Source organism: Miscanthus floridulus, chromosome 8 (genome assembly GCF_019320115.1).
Source record: "Miscanthus floridulus cultivar M001 chromosome 8, ASM1932011v1, whole genome shotgun sequence".
Classification (NCBI taxonomy): domain Eukaryota; kingdom Viridiplantae; phylum Streptophyta; class Magnoliopsida; order Poales; family Poaceae; genus Miscanthus; species Miscanthus floridulus.
This window is the reverse complement of record NC_089587.1, coordinates 199,898,443-199,913,199: the sequence shown is the minus strand read 5'-3', so window position 1 is coordinate 199,913,199 and position 14,757 is coordinate 199,898,443.

Here is a 14,757-nt window from a genome sequence, read left to right as displayed (position 1 = left end):
TCAATGCCCATACAATAGCGACAATAGTGATGACAACAAGAAAAATAAGAAGGACAAGAACAAAAAGAAAGAGAAGAAGGACAAGATGACCTTCAAGAAGAAGAAGAAGGGTGGTTCATATGTAGTCACTTGGGATAGTGATGCTTCCTCAAGTGACGACGATGATAGTGATGGTGACAAGACCACCAAGAAGAAGGCACTTGCAAGCATTGCTATCAATGAGAAGCCTTCTCTCTTTGACATTCCATCATGCTTCATGGCTAAGGCCACTAAGGTATAAACTTATGATGATGGAAGTGATGAGGAACATGGTAATGAAAATAAAAATGAAAGTGATGATGATGAACCAACTAAGGATGAATTACTTGACATGCTAGATGATGCTAAAGAACACTTTGACATTAAGAGAAGGGAATACAAAAGCTTGCGTAAGGAACTAAAAGCCCTTAAGCAAGCCTTTGATGAGCTCAATGCATCTCATGAGAGGCTAGAGAAAGCCCATGAGAAGCTTGGCAAGGTTCACAAGAAGCTTAAAAAAGCTCATTCCTCTTTGTTTAATGAGCAAAATGAGAAGAAGCATGTTGAGACATGTGATGTAGGCTTAACTTGTGATATAATTGATGAATCATTCCATAAGCCTATCATTGTTGCTCCCACTAACCCTTCTTGTAGCACTTCTACTTCCACCTCCTCTAGTAGCAGTGTTCGCCTAAACGGCCGATTAAACGACCACTAAATGGTAAATGGTGGTAAACTGTTTTGTTTAGGGGGTAAACGGAAATTAAACGGTTGACCGTTTAAACGGTCAAAAAATAGGAAAAAACGGTCGAAACGGCCAAAACGGAACGAAGATAAACAGTATTAAACGGGCTAAATAGCTGTTTAAACGGCTGTTTAGGCGAACACGAGGTAAATCTAGTTTAGTTTTGTATGGATAAATTTGTATACTTAAGTTTATTATATTTATAAATGTGTACGCTTGATATGTTACATGCATAAATATCTATATTTGGTTCTTTTCACATGCATAAATATATATACATACCAAAAATAATTGATTTTTACTCTGATAAATATGTATAAATGCTACAATACTTGATTTTTTACATGCACATATATAATTATATGTATTTTTTAAAAGTACAAAACCATTTAGACCATTTAACTTCGTTTAAACACCGTGTAAACAGGCTAAACGCTAAACAAAGGGCGACCATGTAAAGATCGTTTACCGTTTAGGAAAACATTGTTAGTAGTGATGGTTTCACTTGTGATGCCTCACTAATGGTTGAGAATGAGACTCTCAAGAAGGAGGTCAATGAGCTCACTCACACCTTGACTAAGGCCTATGGTGGTGAGGACCGCTTGCTTATGTGCTTGGGTAGCCAAAGAGCTTCTCTCTACAAAGAGGGATTGGGCTATATCCCCAAGAAAGGTAAGGCGGCCTTTGCTCCTCACAAGACTAGTTTTGTGAAGAACAATAGTCGGTTTTGCACTAGTTGCAAGCAAGTTGGTCATAAAGAGCATGAGTGCAAGAATAATAGTAAAAATGCTAGTATATCCTCAATTAAGATTAATTCTTTCTATGTGCTTACTAAGGGTACAAATGGTGTGAAAGCTAAGTTCATTGGTACACCATGGATGGGCTCAAAGAAGAAATACATTTGGGTGTCAAAGAGCTTGGTCACTAACCTTCAAGGACCTAAGCAAGTTTGGGTACCTAAAAAGAATTGATCTTCTTTTGTAGGTCAATTACAAAGCCGGAGAAAGACATTGGGTTCTTGATAGTGGGTGCACTCAACACATGACCGGTGATGCAAGAATGTTCAACTCAATCAATACCAATGGCAATGATGGTTATGATAGTATCATATTTGGTGACAATGCCAAAGGTAAGGTCAAGGGGCTTGATAAGATTGCAATATCCAATCACATGAACATATCCAATGTGTTGCTAGTAGAGAGCTTGACCTTCAATTTACTATCCGTGGCTCAATTGTGTGATCTTGAATTTAAATGCATCTTTGGGGTAGAGGATATAGAGATCATAAGTGTAGATGGCTCTAACTTGATCTTCAAAGACTTTACATATGAGAATCTATACTTGGTTGATTTCAATGCTAGTGAAGCTCAATTATCTACATGTTTGTTCACTAAGTCTAGCATGAGTTGGTTATGGCATAGAAGGCTTGGTCATGTTAGAATAAAACAATTGAATAGATTGGTTAAGCATGACTTGGTTAGAGGCTTGAAAGATATTGTATTTGAGAAGGATAAGCTTTGTAGCTCTTGTCAAGCTGGTAAACAAGTTGGAAACACCCATCCTAAGAAAAGCACGATGAGCACTAGTAAAGCATTTGAGTTATTGCACATGGATTTGTTTGGGCCAACACAATACACTAGCATTGGTGGAAACAAATATGGTTTTGTGATAGTGGATGATTATACTAGATACACTTGGGCATTCTTTCTAGTGGACAAAAGTGATGTGTTTACAACATTCAAATCATTTGTCAAGGGCATTCACAATGAGTTTGAAACAACCATCAAGAGAGTTAGAAGTGACAATGGTAGTGAGTTCAAGAACACTAGAATTGATGAGTTGTGTGATGAATTTAGAATTAGACATCAATTCTCGACCAAGTACACTCCACAATCAAATAACCTTGTTGAGAGGAAGAATAGAATACTCATTGATATGGCAAGGTCTATGCTTAGTGAGTACAATGTGAGTCAATCTTTTTGGGCCGAAGCTATCAACATGACTTGTTATTGTAGCAACCGCCTCTATTGTCACCCATTGAAAGAGAAGATACCATATGAGCTCTTGAATGGTAGAAAGCCCAACATTGCATATTTTCGGGTCTTTGGTTGCAAATGCTATATCTTGAAGAAAGGCACTAGATTGGGCAAATTTGACAAAAATGTGATGAAGGATTCCTACTTGGATACTCAACTACTAGCAAAGCATATAGAGTTTGGAATTTGGATAGTGCTACTCTTGAGGAAGTTCATGATGTTGAATTTGATGAAACCAAGGGTTCCCAAAATGAGAATGAGAACTTGAAAGATGTTAGAGGTATTCAACTTTCAAATGCCATGAAAAACATGGATGTTGGTGAATTGAGGCCTAGGTAAGTGAATGATGATGAAGATGATCAAGTGCAACTGTTCTCTAACACAAATTTGCAAGATGATACAAATCAAGCTAGTACAAATAGCTCTCATAACAATGAACAAAATCAAGTGGCTAGTACATCATCTCAACCCAATGATCAAGCAAGTGCAAGCAATCAAGTTTTAATACTCCAACCAACCAATATTGCAAGGGATCATCTATTCGACACTATCATTGGTGATATTTCAAGAGGTGTGCAAACTAGATCAAAATTCGCTTTATTTTGTGAGCATTTCTCATTTGTGACATCTATTGAACCAAAGAAGATAGATGAAGCATTGAAGGATGTTGATTGGGTAAATGCTATGCATGAAGAATTGAATAACTTCATAAGAAATCAAGTATGAGAATTAGTAGAGAGACTAAAGGGACATAATGTGATTGGAACCAAATAGGTTTTTAGAAACAAGCAAGATCAAGATGGGATAGTAGTAAGGAACAAAGCAAGATTGGTAGCACAAGGATATACACAAATTGAAGGTCTTGACTTTAGAGAAACATATGCCCCGACTGCTATATTAGAAGCAATTAGAATCTTATTAGCCTATGCTTGTGCCCACAACATTAAGCTCTATCAAATGGATGTCAAGAGTGCATTCTCAATGGTTACATCAATGATGAAGTATATGTTGAGCAACCTTCTGGTTTTGAAGATGACAAGAAGCCCGACCATGTGTACAAGTTTAAGAAGGCATTGTATGGCTTGAAGCAAGCACCTAGAGCATGGTATGAGAGATTGAGGGACTTCCTACTCTCTAAAGGGTTCATGATGGGCAAGGTTGACACCACTCTTTTCACAAAGAAGATTGGCAAAGACTTATTTGTGTTGCAAATCTATGTTGATGACATCATATTTGGATCAACCAATCAAGACTTTTGTGAAGAGTTTGGAAAGATGATGGCTAATGAGTTTGAAATGTCCATGATTGGAGAGTTAAGTTGCTTTCTTGGTCTTCAAATCAAGCAATTGAAGAATGGTATATTTATGAGTCAAGGCAAGTACATCAAAGACATACTCAAGAAGTTTGGCATGAGTGATAGCAAAGCCATTAGCACACCAATGGGGACAAATGGCAACTTGGATAGTGATGCAAGTGGCAATATGGTGGATCAAAAATTATATCGGTCTATGATTGGAAACCTACTCTATGTGACCGCATCAAGGCCGGATGTCATGTTTAGTGTATGCATGTGTACAAGATTTCAAGCCTCGCCAAGAGAAAGTCATTTGAAGGCTACAAAGAGAATATTGAGGTACTTGAAGAATACACAAAATATTGATTTGTGGTATCCCAAAGGAGCAAAGTTTGAGCTACTTGGTTACTCTGACTCGAATTACGCGTGATGCAAGGTTTAAAGGAAGAGCACCTCAGACACATGTCAATTATTGGGAAGATCACTTATTTCATGGTCATCAAAGAAGCAAAATAGTGTTGCATTATCAACCGCCAAAGCCGAATACATATCCACCGGTAGTTGTTGTGCACAAATACTTTGGATGAAGGCCACCTTGAATGAGTTTGGAATCAAGTTCAAGAAAGTGCCATTGCTATATGACAATGAGAGTGCAATCAAGTTAACCAACAACCCGGTTCAACATCCAAGAACAAAGCACATTGATGTTCGACATCTTTTCATAAGAGTTCACCAACAAAAAGGGGACATTTGCATTGAGAGTGTGGGCACCGAAGATCAACTTGCCAATATATTCACCAAGCTATTAGATGAGAAAAGGTTTTGCAAGCTAAGGAATAGGTTGAGCATATTGGATTTCTCAAATATGTGTTCATGCACCCCCCACTTATATGACATGCCTCTGCTTTGAGCAAACCAAGGTAAAAGTTGATTGGCATGGCATACATCTTTGCTAAGGACATGTTTAGTGCATCTAGTCCTCTTTTACATTTAATAGGCTCATTCATGAAAATAAAATGATTTTAATGTTTGTATGGTACCACTATTGCTTCTATGCTTAGTTTGGTCTAGGGGTAGCATATGACATGTTTGTGGGCTTGTAAACCTAGTGTTTGATCTAGAAAATGAGCTCTAAGTGTTTAACTCAACATAGTACAAGATAACTCTTATTTGAAGGTGTGAAGGAGCTTGTCCTTGGATCAAACCAAGTTAAATATCTTTGGCAAGTGATCTAGATTGGACCAAATTTGAGAAAATGATCCTCACCCCATTGATTAACATTAATAATCTAAACCTATTTAAAATTAAACCTTTATGGTCATTGATGACAAAGGGGGTGAAATAGTATACAAAGATAGTGAAAAGATAACAAAGGGGGAGAAATTGACATAGGGGGAGAGATATGACAAAGAAAGGGATCAATTAAAATTTTGAGCACACAAGTAGGGGGAGCAAGTTCATAAACTTGGTGGATGCATTTGAATGTGCATTTCATATATTTACTTGCATGGCACAAGTTTTAAATTTCAATAACCATGCTTGTGTGGTGTATGCTAATTGTAGGCTTGAATGATGAAATGAAAAACTAGTATGCATAGGTTAAGTAACTAAGACTCATGCTCATATTATGAAAACTAGACCCTTACTTCTAATGTTGATCTCACGGGGTATTCTAGTTTTTTGTGGATGTCTAGTTACTCATGGTGCTAAGGATGGTATATTGGTGCACTCCGATTGGTATCACGCTTCAAAGGTACATCTCTTATACCTTAGCATCATTTGGTAGACATTGACTCCTACATTTCCTATATAAACATATGTGCAAGCTACTATCCAAACTCTTAGCACATATGTAGGGGGAGCAATTGCTACCATTCGAGGTTCATAAAACTTGTCCATATCCTTTTACACATGGTAAATATGCTTGTGCAAGCAACATTGATTCAATTAAATTTCAATTCATATCTTTGTGTAAGGGTTGTCATCAATTACCAAAAAGGGGAGATTGAAAGCTCTAGTTTGGTTTTGGTGAATTGATGAAACCCTAAGTGCTAACCTAGTTCATCTAAGTGATCATGAGATAGGTAGCATTATTCCAAGTGGTGAAGCAACGGTGAAGATGATGATGATTGTCGACAGAATATCATCGGCAGTCCTCCGAGGGGTATCCCACGAAGGTAGATTGATCGGCAGAGGAGCGTGAGATCAAGAATAAGAAGGCAATAGAGACATATGAGTTAGACAGGTTCAGGCCATTAGTATGACGTAATACCCTACCCCTATGGTCTGTTGGTTTGTATTAGCCATCGTTTGATATTATGTGTGTTTGGAGGGGGTCCCTACCCGCCTTATATAGTCCGGGGAGCAGGGTTACAAGTCGGTTAGATCTGAGAGATAACCGGAAAGTAATAACTAATTATAGGAATCTTGGGATCATACATATCCTAACAGATCTCGTAGTATCTTTGGGATATCTTCTAGATATCTTGCGGAAGGCGCCGACCAGAGTCGTGCCCTACAAGGCTTCGTCTTGTGGGCTGGGCCGCCCCTGAGGGTGCAGCCCATGTGGTCTATCGTGGGTATCTGGGGTCATACCCCCCATAGCTAGTCCTCGAGCACCTTGTACCCATTGTGCAACGTCATCTTGAGCTTGTCCGAGCAGGTGCGAACAAAGCCAAGCAGTCGAACTCATGGTCCGACCACCGTGACGAGTTGCCGAGCAGTTGTGAGCAGTTGCCAAGCAGCGTGTACTATTTTCGAGCAGCACGAACCATAGCCGAGCAGCACGAACCGTAGGCGAGCAGCATAACCCAAGCATGGCTTGCCATAAGGGTGTAAGGAGCTCAAGTTTAGAATCAAAAATTTCTTCGTAGTGGATGAAGTGAGCCCACGTAGAGTCTATCCACGAGAAAAGGAGATAATCTTCCTCAGCTTCGAGAGGCACGGAGTCTTCCAAAATAAAGCATGCACATTCACCGCGAGGTGAAGTGTGCCCACTTAGTCCTCGAGCCTAACAGTAGATGATGTAGTCATATGGTGCCAGGGTCCAAAGTAGAAGAATAGCAAAAGACCAGCTGAGCTGGCAGCCAGTCCTCGAGCGTAGCCCTAAAATGAGAGAGAGCACATTCACCGCAAGGTGAAGTGTGCCCACTTAGTCCCCGAGCCTGATAGTAGGTGATGCAGTCACGTGGTGCCAGGGCCAGAAATAGAAAAATATTAAAAAGACCGATCGAGCAGGCAACCAGTCCCTGAGTCGTGTACGGAGATATCTGAAAAACTCCACCATGGAGAAAAAACTGGAGTAATGGTTGTACAGTAACCCGTTACTGAGCCTCAATAAATGGTGGAGAAGGCGGCAATTATTCGGCTAGTAATAACCAACAGCGGCAATAAATGAGATACATGGGCTGCAGTTACGCGAAAGCCCAGGCTGCGGCCCATTAATCTGCGTCGGAGAATTCAGAGGGGCGCAAATTGTGGGCATGGTTTCCCAAAAACCCTCGAATGTGAGAGGGTGGGGAAAGTGCTTTATAACTGTGCCGCCGCATCCCACGTTCATACCTTTGCCACTCTGCCATTCCGTGTTCATCCTCAATCCTCGCGTTTCCAGATTCGCTTCCACATTTGCTTCCATCGCCAAACCCTAATCACATCGGAGAGATGGCTTCGAAGAAAGGAGCTGCCAAATCAAAGAAAACAAGCCCCAAGAAGGCGAGTGCCAGCGCTCGGCGGGACGAAGAGTGGGTGCCGTCGTGAACGGGAGAGGCGGAGCTTAATAGATTGGTGGAGGCTGGCGTTCTTCCTGACCGTGCCACCACCGGATGGCGGCCAACCCTTGGTGAGTCCTTCCCAACACCTCATACTAATGAAGTGGTGGTATTCGAGGATTATTTCTGGCGTGGGTTGGGATTTCCTATTCATCCATTCCTGAGGGATCTATTGGAGCTTTGGGTAGTTAGTCTATGCAACCTCCATCCCAATACCATTCTGCATATTTCAATCTTCATCCATTTCTATGAGGCATATATCGGAATCCTCCCCCATTTCAACCTCTTCCGTTACCTATTCTGGCTGAAAAAGAGAGGCGGTGGTGGTTCTAAAGTGGTCGGTGGGGTGTACCTTTAGCTACGCAATGGGATGGCGAGCGAGTACCTTACTGTCCCACTGAACACATCATTGAAGGGGTGGAATGCCAGGTGGTTCTACATAAAACAGAGCCACCTAGCCATTCGCTGCGACACCGACCACATCCTGGAGAGTCGGAGGAGCTGGTCGGAGACACCGAACAACGCTGACATGGAGCAAGTGAGGGAGCTTCTTGCCTTAATAAGGGGCATGAGAACCAACGGTGGATTGGTAGTGGCAAGCTTTATAGTACGCCACGTGCAGCCCTGTAAAGAGGGCGCATCCAGCCTTCGAGTTCAAGGGGGAAACCGACGGTACCCGGTCGAGGCCGGAGATGCTGTCGAGGAACGTTTGTGAAGAGCGGGCTGTAGAGCTATTCGCTCCGTTTTCCTCTTTCAACATGTCAGGGTATATGAGGCCCTTCAACTGCAAAAATCTGCCTCCTCAGGTAAATATCTTAGTTGTGTATTCCTGATGCTTTTTATCCTTCTTCATTGCCGAGCAGTAGACTGATTTACCTATGCGAAGATCCATTCATAGGATAGGGCGGTGTACTTTTCAAGTGTGCCGAAGGGCAATTGGCCACCAGCTTTGGATGCACGAGCACCAACTCAACCTGAAGGAAATGCCATCGGTGTCTCGTCGGACTCCGGAGGCACGGATGTTGGTCGGACAGAGAGTTCTCCCCGGTGTCGGAGAAAGCCCGAGGAAGAGGGCAGCGGCAGATGAGCCAACCTAGAAGAGGAGGAAGACGACGGGTTCTGCTTCCATCAAACTAGGTGGCATCTCACTTGGCGATGATCAGACCAGTCGAACGTGAAGGACCGCTGTGTTCGACTGGTCGGATGACGATGAAGTTCCGATGGATCCTCCACAGAGCACAAAAGAGCCTCCGCGTGGCACTCCCACAGGGAATCAATCAAGGGGAGGCAAAGAAGTCCCTGAGCCATAGATGAGGGAAGTCCCCGAGCAGCGGGCGAGGGAAGTTCCCACACAGCAGACGACGGGAGTCCCTACGGGGCAAACGACGGGAGTCCCCGAGCAACAAGCAGAGGGAAAACCGGAGCAGCAGGCAGAGAGGGCCCTAGAGCATCAGGTAGAACAAAGGTTGACTGTGGAGGAGCCTAGACCTCATCCATAGAGTACAGCCTCTTTGTTACGGAGGATGTCCCCCAGAGGGAACTCGGAGACCACGGTGACCTTGTAATACTCAAAGTAGTGGTGGAGCTTACGCGATGTAATCAAGATGCCGTATAGCAGCTTTTGGACCTAAGGATAAAGAGTTTTGGGCTCATTAAGGACCTCGCTGATGAAGTATACCAGGTGTTGCACCTTATAGGCATGCCGGCCTCCTCACGTTCGACCACGATGGCTGTGCTGACGATGCGGGAAGTAGCGGTGATGTAGATCAGGAGAGTTTCGTCTGGCTGTGGTGCCGTCATGATCAGAGGCTTTGTTAGGAACACCTTGAGCTGCTCAAAAGATGTATCTGCCTCTTCCAACTAGTAAAAGCTCTCAGAGGCCTTGAGGAGTTTGAAGAACGGTAGCCCTTTTTCACCGAGACACGATATGATGCGGCTTAAAGCAGCCATGTAGCCTGTAAGTTTCTGTATATCCTTGACGCATGTTGGTCATTTCATGTTGGTGATGGCGGAGACCTTGTTAGGGTTGGGTTCGATGCCATGAGCGTTGACAATGTAGCCCAGCAGTATATCGGATGGAACTCCAAAGATGCACTTTGAAGGGTTCAACTTCCATCGGTACTTTTTTAGGTTGGCGAACGTTTCTTCAAGGTCAGCAATAAGATTGTCGGCGGTCTTAGACTTGACGACCACATCGTCGATGTAAGCTTCGACGTTGCGGCCGATCTATTAATTGAGGCACATCTGAATGGCCCTTTGATAGGTCGCCCCGGCGTTCTTAAGTCCGAAGGACATGGTGGTGGTGTAGTATGCACCAAAGGGTGTGATGAACGACGTCTTGATTTGGTCTTCTTCCTTGAGGGAGATCTAGTGATAGCCGGAGTAACAGTCAAGGAAGGAGAGCAGTTCGTAGCCGGTGGTGGAGTCTACAACCTCGTCTATCCGAGGCAAACCAAAGGGGTCTTTAGGGCAGTGTTTGTTAAGATTAGTGTAATCAACGCACATTCTCCATTCTTTATTCTTTTTTCGAATGAGAACAGGGTTTGCTAACCACTCAGGATGATATACTTCTTTTATAAATCCGGTAGCTAAGAGCCATTTTATTTATACCCTAATAGCCTCCTTATCTAGCGTGAATCGGCGGAGTTTCTGCTTGATCGGTTTGGAGGTCGGCGAGACATTTAAGGAGTGCTCGATCTTCTCCCGTGGTACCCTCGACATGTCTGTAGGTTTCCAAGCAAACATGTTGGTGTTGGCACGTAGGAAGGAGACGAGCGCGCCTTCCTATTTGGGGTCAAGATGAGCCCCAATCTTCACGGTCTTGGAAGGGTCGTCGAGGTCGAGGCCGACCTCCTTTATTTCCTTGGACTTGGCGAAGGCACGGGGAGGCTCTAGCTCTGGGATCTCCATGTCATCGGCGGGCAATGTCTTGGCTTTGGTGACCACATTGGCCATCTGGATGGAGAGGTCGGTGGCTTCGGCGAGAGCGAGACTCTCTATCTCGTAGGCGTAGGCGATGGAGAGGTTGGCCCACAGGGCTAGAACTCCTACAGGCGAAGGCATCTTCAGCACTAGATAAGTGTAGTGTGGTACAGCCATGAACTTGGCCAGAGCTGGCCGACCAAGTATGGCATGGTAGGTGGTGTTGAAGTCGGCGACGTAGAAGTTGATGTGTTTGGCGCGGTAGTTGCTTGCCATGCCAAACTGTACTGGCAGGGTGATCTCCCCAAGCGGTTTGGAGGCCCTACCAAGTACCACACCCCAAAAGGAGGAGTCGGAGGGTGTGAGATCTGATAACCCAAGGCCCAGCTCCTTTAGGGCTCCGACGAAGAGGAGATTCAGGGCGCTCCACCGTCCAAGAGCACCTTTCTAAAAAGCACCTTCTGGACGGTTGCATCAAGGACGAGGGGGAAACGCCCTATGTAGGGGATGTCCGCCCACTGGTTGGCCCTGCTGAAGGTGATGGGTACCTCGAACCATGGGCGATAACTGGGGTTGGCGATGTCGTCTTCTGTAGTCACGGAGAGCACCCGCCGTGCGGCGAGCTTCTGTTCTCTTCTACTTTCGGTGGTGGCGAGGCCCCCAAAGATGGTGGCGACCACCTTGTCATGGTCCTAGAAGGCATTGTTGTTACCCTCAGGTGGTCGGTGGTCTCCGACTCCATCGTTGGCATCATCTTCTAGCTTTTTGTCCTAAAATTCCTTAGCCAAGCCGAGGCAGTTCTTCATCTTGTGTTTGGCGTTCTTGTGAAGAGGGCACAGGCCATCGAGGATCTTTTGGTACTGCTCGTCGTAGTTACGCTTGGAGCGAGGTTGATTGACAGCGGCGACGATGTGGTCTGGTCGGCGATGACAATTTTGGCCAGGCTTGGGTCCTTCTGTTGATCACGGCCGCTGTCACGATGGTAACTGCGGTCGTTGAAGCGGCGGTCATTGTGGCATCGATCATCGGGGCGGTCGTCGTAGCGGCGAGGTTGGCGATGGGTGCCCGCATCCTCGTTGAAGCGCACCTCAGCTTCCTCGGGGTCTGCGTACTAGTTGGTAGTAGTGATCATCTCGCCAATGCCTGTGGGTGGCTTGCGGTTGAACTTGGAGCAAAGCTCATGATGGAGTCCTCGGGTGAAGGCGGTGATGACCTCAGTTTCTGTGATGTTGGGAATAGAATTCCTCATCTCAAAAAAGCATCGAATGTAGCTACGGAGGAGCTCGGATGGCTTCTGGTTGATGCGGTTGAGATCATGCTTGGTGCCTGGCCGAGTACACGTAGCCATATAATTGTCGGTGAAGACATTTTTTAGCTCTTCCTTGGATCCGATGGAGTCCAGGGCAAGGCTAGTAAACTAGCTCATGGCAGGTGGTGTGAGCTTGATGTGGAGATAGTTCGCTATGACAATGGTGTCTCCTCTGGCGGTGCGGATAGCGGTGGCGTAAGCCTGTAGCCACTGTGTTGGATTCATCCTTCTCTCGTAGGGCTCGACCCCAGTGATTTTGAAACCATGGGGCCATTGGAGTGTTTGGAGTGCCCTCATAAACGTTGGAGGCCCTTCGAGGTTATGGTCGGTATCAGCTACAGCGTTGTCGGCATCGATCTGCTCGAGAGCTGAGTCCGGGTTTCCGTACTCCTACTTGTACTCCTGGCGGCGGTGCACTTCATCTTCATGGCGACCGAAGCGACGTTGCTCGATATGGCATCGTGCATCCCAGAGGTTGCTAAGGTGGACTCGAGCGTCCTGTTCGACCTCCTGGTCATGTTGGCGATGGTGTTCGGCACGATGGCCCTTGGCTCCCCCTATAGAGGCAGTGACTGGTCGGTGAAATGGCTTTGACTGGGGCAGCGATTGGATCTTAGCGCAGCTGATCGACGAATCATGCTCGTGGAGCACGAAGGTCTCTAATCCTCGCGAACCTCATTAACCTGATAGTGTGCCGCTTTAAGCATGGCGGTGACCTTGGCGAGCTTAGGCGTCTGCGGGAGGCGGGCGAGCTCGTTGGCGGCCACTACCAGATTGGTGCTTGGAGTCTGGAAGACGTCGTGGCCATCAATGCGGAGAAACTCTTCATCGAGGTCGCGGTGGAGTGGAAGTGGCCTTCCTTGTGAGTCGAGCCAATTATTTCGAGCAGCCTCGGCCCGTGCAATAGCTGCCTCGTTTTCTCGGCGCTGCGCGCGGTTGACGTTCTAGTTCTCACGAGCGACGCGTTCCTCCTCGGTTTCACCATTCTAAGGAGGGCTATTGACACTGACGTTGAAGATCGTGCCACACCAGAAGGGTGGGAAAAGGAGCTGCTCGGTGAAGGTTTCGGCGAGGGTCTCTACAGAGCCATGAGACTCGAAGCCCGGATTTTCCTCTAGGATGGTCTGGAGGGACGCTCTGGGGCACTGGCCTAAGTGTAGCATGTTGATGGCTAGCGGAGGCTGAACGGCGAGCTGGTCGGCGAGTGGATGGGCATCTTCCACCTGGTCGGCAAATTGCCCCCTCAGGGCGTCTTGGTAAGTAACGGCAACATTGGTGAGCCTAAAGGGTAGAGCCGCAACTCCTGGAGTTTTCCGAGCAGCCTCCAATAGATCTAGATTAGAGGGTGGTCGGTGCTGAACCAAAGTATCCAGGGCTGATTCGGCGATGGAGAGGCAATCAGTGAGCTTCAGACCGACCCAATCGATGGATTCGATCAGATCATCATTGTTGATCTGCCTCCTCTGGTAGCGAGGAAGCGGGCGGTGGGTCGTTGATGAAGGCGACCTCAGAAGTGGTTCCAAGATCAGATCTATAGTTGCAGGCGTGGGGGTGGTCGACACAGAAATGATCCGCATCGGCTCGAGGAGCTCTTCGACTCCGTCAGCGTTGATGACCCACGAGATGGATCTGACCGTGAAGATCTGGCTAGGCTACGGAAGGGACGAAGAGCCTACAAAAAAAGCCATCTTGTTCGATAAGGAAATAGCACACACAGCCCTACCTGGCACGCCAACTATCGATAGAATATCATCGGTAGTCCTCCGAGGTGTATCCCACAAAGGTAGATTGATCGGCAGAGGAGCGTGAGATCAAGAACAAGAAGACAACAGAGACACATGAGTTAGACAGGTTCAGGCTGTTAGTATAACATAATACCCTACTCCTGTGGTCTGTTGGTTTGTATTAGCATCGTCTGATATTGTGTGTGTTTGGAGGGGGTCCCTGCCCGCCTTATATAGTCTGGGGAGCAGGGTTACAAGTCGGTTAGATATGAGAGATAACCAAAAAGTAATAACTGATTACAGGAATCTTGGGATCATACATATCCTAATAGATCTCATAGTATCTTTGGGATATCTTCTAGATGTCTTGCGGAAGGCGCCGACCAGAGTCATGCCCCTCAAGGCTTCGTCTTGTGGGCTAGGCCGCCCCTAAGAGCGCAGCCCATGTGCTCTACCGTGGGTATCTAGGGTCATACCCCCCCCCCATAATGATGGTGATGCCATGGTAATGATCAAATGCTTGGACTTGGAGAAGAAGAAATAGAAAAATAAAAAGCTCAAGGCAAAGGTAAAACTTGATGGGAGCTTTTTCATTTTGGTGATCGAGACACTTAGTGAGTGTGATCACATTTAGGATCGATAGCCGTACTATTAAGAGGGGTGAAACTCCTATCAAAATGCGGTTATCAAAGTGCCACTAGATGCTCTAACTCATTGCATATGCATTTAGGATCTAGTGGAGAGCCAACACCCTTGAAAATGTTTGTGAAAATATACTAACACACGTGCACAAGGTGATACACTTGGTGTTTGTCATATTTGAACAAGGGTGGAGAAGTTAGTGAAGTAAAGGAGGTGATTGTCACTGTGAAACAGTGACTAGACATAGGTCACATAGTGACCGAACTCGGGGGAGAGCGTCCGATCAATTTTAGATGAAGG